Source organism: Limulus polyphemus, unplaced genomic scaffold (assembly GCF_000517525.1).
Source record: "Limulus polyphemus unplaced genomic scaffold, Limulus_polyphemus-2.1.2 Scaffold83, whole genome shotgun sequence".
Taxonomy (NCBI): domain Eukaryota; kingdom Metazoa; phylum Arthropoda; class Merostomata; order Xiphosura; family Limulidae; genus Limulus; species Limulus polyphemus.
In genome coordinates this window covers 559,559-565,558 of record NW_013665693.1, presented here as the reverse complement: position 1 = coordinate 565,558, position 6,000 = coordinate 559,559, and positions in this window count along the sequence as shown.

Sequence of the window (6,000 nt, the reverse complement as noted above, 5' to 3'; positions counted from 1 at the left end):
GTACAAGCGACACAACAGCTCGCATGTACGAAACGTTGTAACAGCTTGTACAAGCGACACAACAGCTCGCATGTACGAAACGTTGTAACAACGTGTACAAGCGACACAACATCTCACATGTACGAAACGTTGTAACAGCATGTCAAGCGACACAACATCTCACATGTACGAAACGTTGTAACAACTTGTACAAGCGACACAACAGCTCGCATGTACGAAACGTTGTAACAGCTTGTACAAGCGACACAACAGCTCACATGTACGAAACGTTGTAACAGCTTGTACATATCCTCGGAAGCCCATAGACTTTAATTCCAGCGTTCGGTCGGGATTCGCTCATTGAACAAAAACAACAAAAAAGAACAAATCGAATGGAAAAATGCCCTTCACGTGCTTTATCCTTGTCGTTCCACTTGTATATTTATCCAACGGTGTTTTACGAACTAATAAAACATTAACTGATCAAATAGTAGGCCTTTTTATTGTTTTTCTTCATAAGAGGTCGTAGAAACAAATGATTTCTTGGTGAAGGTTGGAGTATGTAGTGTATTACTGACTGTCGTTGTATTAGTTCTTATATTTCCTCCCGAAAAGTAGATTATAAAAATGAAGTCACATGATACCCATCGATCAAGAGATGGAGTCACGTGCATGTAATAGACGCGAGTCGTCATTTTTTATGGTCTCGGAGTTCTATACACTCAAGTCTTCATATGCTAAAAAAAGGGCTCTTATCACTACTTTCTCTTGCGATGGCAACAAATTGCCTGAACGAATAGGTGGGGTATGGGGAAGCGAGAGAGAGAGGCACGAGCGAGGGAAGTATAAAGCATCATTTGATCTGTCAAACTGACGTTTCAGAATTATGTAAGTACTAATGGTCTTATTAATGTTATATAAAATATTGGTTGTTTCTTACAGTTGGGAACCTTACTATGGTTTCATGTAAATTCTGATAGATACTGGAAACAAGTGGTAGTAACGGAATTGTTGGAGTACCCCACCGTTCCCTACATCCAACAACAGTTGGCGTACCCCACCGTTCTCTACATCCAACAACAATTTGTAGAATTGCGCACCTGCAGCTGCCATTTCTAACTCCTCTTAGCGAATTAGTCGTTGCGGGTTACGAAGAGTGCTAGCTTAGTATCCAGAGCTCTCATGCGCTTGACTACGATGACTACTTGGGTGGTGTTTTCGATAATAACAGAGCATCGATTGGTAAATGTAAAAAGTTTTAGTAAACTTGCAACGGTTTTCTTTACGAAATCTGAACATAACACAAATATCCTGTACCGTTTAATCATTTCCGTTCTCTACATCCAACAACATGGGGTACGCCAACTGTTGTTGGATGTAGGGAACGGTGGGGTACGTCAACTGTTGTTGGATGTAGGGAACGGTGGGGTACGCCAACAGTAAAATCTGAGAAAAAAGGGAATATTTGACTTAATATACCACAATATCAACTGTTGTAATAGATTATCGTTTAAAATCTTCCATACACTTTGACATAATTACTGGTACGGTTTTGAACATAACATCAAATAGCAGACTAAGTTTCTACTTGCTGTATCTACACCCAACCTAGACCAGTTGTGAGTTAACTTGGTGCTGTGCCTGCTAACTTCTAAGCTATATTTTACGTACATTGAGATAAACCTTGTTTTATGACACATTGAAATAAACTGTCTTGAATATGCTGTGTTGTACGCGTTTCAAGGGTACCACAATGGAAAAATATATAGTTATTTTCTTTAAAGTTATTTATAAACAACATACATTGATGAGTTTAGTTTTTATTACTTTTAATGTTTATATTTACAATAACAGCTCTGTTCAACAGTACTTTACTGATCTCGATTGGGGTTGGTTAACGTGTTTTTATTATCACTTTTGAAATTTAGAGTGTAAATTACATTTTGTTTTTTATAAAAAAATATCGAATTTGACGTAGATTTTATTATGATTTTCACGTAGGTAACTACTTTAATATTGCGTGGACTGGAATGACATCTTCAGGAAACAAGTTTTACTAACCATCTCCATTAAGGGCAACTACCTTGCCTCAAGTGGCCGCAGACAGTGAATGCTAATCTTAGATGTGAAGTGATGTGGACTTAACTACACGTATCTGTTTTAAATGTTTTAGTATTTTTTTCACGTGCACGTATATAGATAATTAACTGTGATAAAATGGGACCTTGTAATCAGATACATCATCATGACTTTTAAGCGTTTATGACGTGCTCATTACAACTGCAGAAAGAAAAACATAATAAAAATGGTTCTTTGTATTTTTTGTATTGTTAAGAAATAATAAAAAAATAAAAATGTTTTGATTGACTAAAGTTAAAAACAACAACAAACATACAACAATTGACCACTTTTAAGCTTAACAGGATGCTTACAGGTCAAGTGACAATTCAGCCTTACAAATATAAATGAAGAAATACAGCCATATCACAGTTAGCCTGCAAGACTATAGGCAAGAGCACAGATATGCAAGACTTGAAGAGGGGTATGTTAATGGGTGCTTTTCTAGTAGGAGTGTTGCTATTAAAGTCCATTTTTTTTGTGGCCCGCTTCTCAGTCATTTGTCCATCATTCTATCAAGGGTGTCAGTTGAGTGGGAAAATTATTTATTGTACATGAACAGAGAAAGAGAGATGGAAGTAATACGTTCGAGATGCTTTTTTTTTCTCTTTTTTTTTCCATCGAATTATTTGTCAATTCATTAGCGATCTCAATAGTGGTTAATCTCAAAAGTTTCTGCATTTCGATGGACGTTGTTAACAGAAATAATGCAGGTCTCATTCTCTATTCCCAGTATCTAAATCTTTGAGAAGCTGTTGTTATATATGATTTCGGCTTTATGAGAACAGTGTTATCTAAACTACTTATGCTGTATATCTTAGCTTTCGAAAATGTAATCATATCCTCGACATGAAATTACTAAAAATATAAAAAAGGTGTTAGTCTTAGAATTCAATAGTGCTATTTTTGTATGATTGAACGGACGTCTTATTTTAAGAAAAGTAATGTAACTCAGTAGAATTCAATAGTGCTATTTTTGTATGATTGAACGGACGTCTTATTTTAAGAAAAGTAATGTATCTCAGTAGAATTCAATAGTGCTATTTTTATATGATTGAACGGAAATCTTATTTAAAGAAAAGTAATGTATCTCAGTAGAATTCAATAGTGCTATTTTTATATGATTGAACGGAAATCTTATTTTAAGAAAAGTAATGTAACTCAGTAGAATTCAATAGTGCTATTTTTGTATGACTGAACGGACATCTTATTTTAAGAAAAGTAATGTAACTCAGTAGAATTCAATAGTGCTATTTGTATATGATTGAACGGACATCTTATTTTTTTAGAAATTAATTGAGTTTAACCAGAAAAATCGCTATATTAAAACAAACGAATTACTGTAGTATTTTACATCTTAACGAATCGCTGAAAGATAGTGAATAGTTTATGTTATTAATAGAACGGCGGCTACCAATATACGGGCAGTATTACATGCTAAATAAGACTTCTAACGTTTTTATGTAGTGCTGAGTTACGTTACTTTTCTTCAGCCTAAAAATGGTGTGTAGACATAATGTGTCTTAGGCCCAAAAGTACTCGTGACTTACTTAACCAAGAAACAAAAGTTGCATGATCAGTGGAATAACGCATATTGTGAAATAAAAAAAATAAGGTTTCAATCACATCAAGACTTTGACATTTAAACGATTATCATGAGCTCGTACCAATTCCTGCGCGTGCTCCAATGGAACCTGGGGTGAGGCATCTGTTCAATGTTAGTTTGTATTTTTTACAAAACCACTTTGTTTCTGTACCACATCGTAATCACATACTATTATGTAAGCTTCAACTCTGGCACACTTATTGTCAAGTTTCGGCTTAAAACGGATTCAGTTTCCATTAGTGGTCCTCTGGTTTTTCAAGTTAATCGAGATACACCTAAGGCAGTCTACAAAATTTAATAACTTCAAATTTCCGTTATACTGCCCTAAGGTGTATTGAATAGCAGTGAAGGAAACGAGGCATTGCGAATTGTCAACGTTGCCAGATAGCCAGAATGGCAGGGGGCTTAAAGCATCCCCTGGTCGTGTAATTATCTTGGATCACTATCTGCCCATACGTCTATCTTGTTCAATTACGTGTCTGCCTGTCTTTTATTTTGTTTGGGATTCACTGGCTATTGACAGTTCATTCTCGCAGAATACATGTTGTAAGTGAAAGAACAAATCAACTTAGCAATATCAAGAGATCCAGTGTATTTCATATATGCATTTTATAGGCGCCATGTTAATTTATGTGTGTCCATGATGCTTAGATTTAACGTGTAGTGGAAACCAAAATTATAGTGTTAAATAAAGTTAACTTAAATATAACTATAACCAAGATAGAGTCGTGGACACATTTCTCTACGAGTTTAAGGTGTCTCGTTATGAACCGACTCCTTAGGTGTAACAATAAAGGTGCCAATGTTACTTGAGATACAAACAAAATAAATAAACAAAGTAAAGCGTGGGAGGGTGAGGGAAGCATAAAATGACGAAAATAAAAAAAAAGACAGACGGATACATAAATGACAAACAGTTATCTCGAAAGCTAGATAAAAATACAAATTGAATGTGTACTTAAAAGGAGGAACTGAGAGATTAAAAGGGCGGGACAAATGGTGGCGGATGATATATAGGCCAGCACAAATCATCGGTCACTGATGCAGCTTTAAGACTACTTGTTTACTAACCACTAGGAAGGAATCATTTTAGGATGTTACATACAAGTTGCACACAAGGAATGTGACGTGTGTATTGATTGTTATACCTTGTGCATACACCTTCATCTCGAGCTGATTGCTACCTTCAAAGCAACACCATACTGTTTAAAACTTGTCTGGAATTCTGTCAATTACACCCGAGGGAACGGACAGCATGCCAGCCGCCTCTTTAGGAAAACATACCAATTTTTCATCATCTTAAAGAATCCTTTAAAACTCATCCGTAAATATAGGTGGTGTAGTATACCGATTGAAATCTTAGACATGTATCTGCGTGAGTGTTTTCAAACTAAATTATAGCCCGACAGTTTTGTAACCGTATCTCTCAACTGTACCTGGCTCGGTTAAATTCCTCGTCTCTGAACTGTCACCTCGATCAAAAGAACATAAATTATCTCTCAAGTCACCTGCAATTAAAAGTAGAAAATGGAACGTCGTGTCCGGATATAATTTTTTCCCGCCTAAAAGTAATCTTTTAATGTATATATTTAAAAAAAAACTTTACGGAAGAAAGCATTTTCCATCTTTGCCTGTGCTATGCTTTAAGAAAAATAAATGATTAAGACAAGGATTGATAGAAGAACTGCTGAGTATGGCGAACCTACCAATATGTACATTTCAATATCTTCGCTCCAAACTACACTATCTGTGCAATGAATATGGAAACAAATGCTGAATTTTGACTAAGTAGTTTTTTGAGAGTACTAACGTTCGGTTCAACCCAAAGTGACAGAATGGTCTCTCTCTATACTACGGGGATCGAGTCCTTAATTCTAGTGTTATAAGCTATCGAAAATAAGTTTTTCAATACGAAGCAACTAATCTAAGAAATGTAACAAGTCTCCCATATTCATCTTATCTCGAACCAATAAAGTGTAGTAATCTAGCTATTTTATATGTTCTTAGCTCCACTAACTGAGATCAAGGGTTAATCCACAGATTACGACAAACCAGACACTCGTTTTAAACAATTTAAACTAGTGCAGGAGCACTCATTAATAGAAATTACATGTCTTATCAAAAAAGTTGTAGCCTGGTGTACCAACTATTTGTTTGTCTAACTAAGGATACTGAGAACTGTTTCATTCAATGTGCTTATATCAGCCAAAAGGACGACCAACGCATGGCTCCGTCATAACATTTTGCTGTATACGTCGAACTTAGTTTTATTTCGTGTACATTTGCGAAAAACAAAT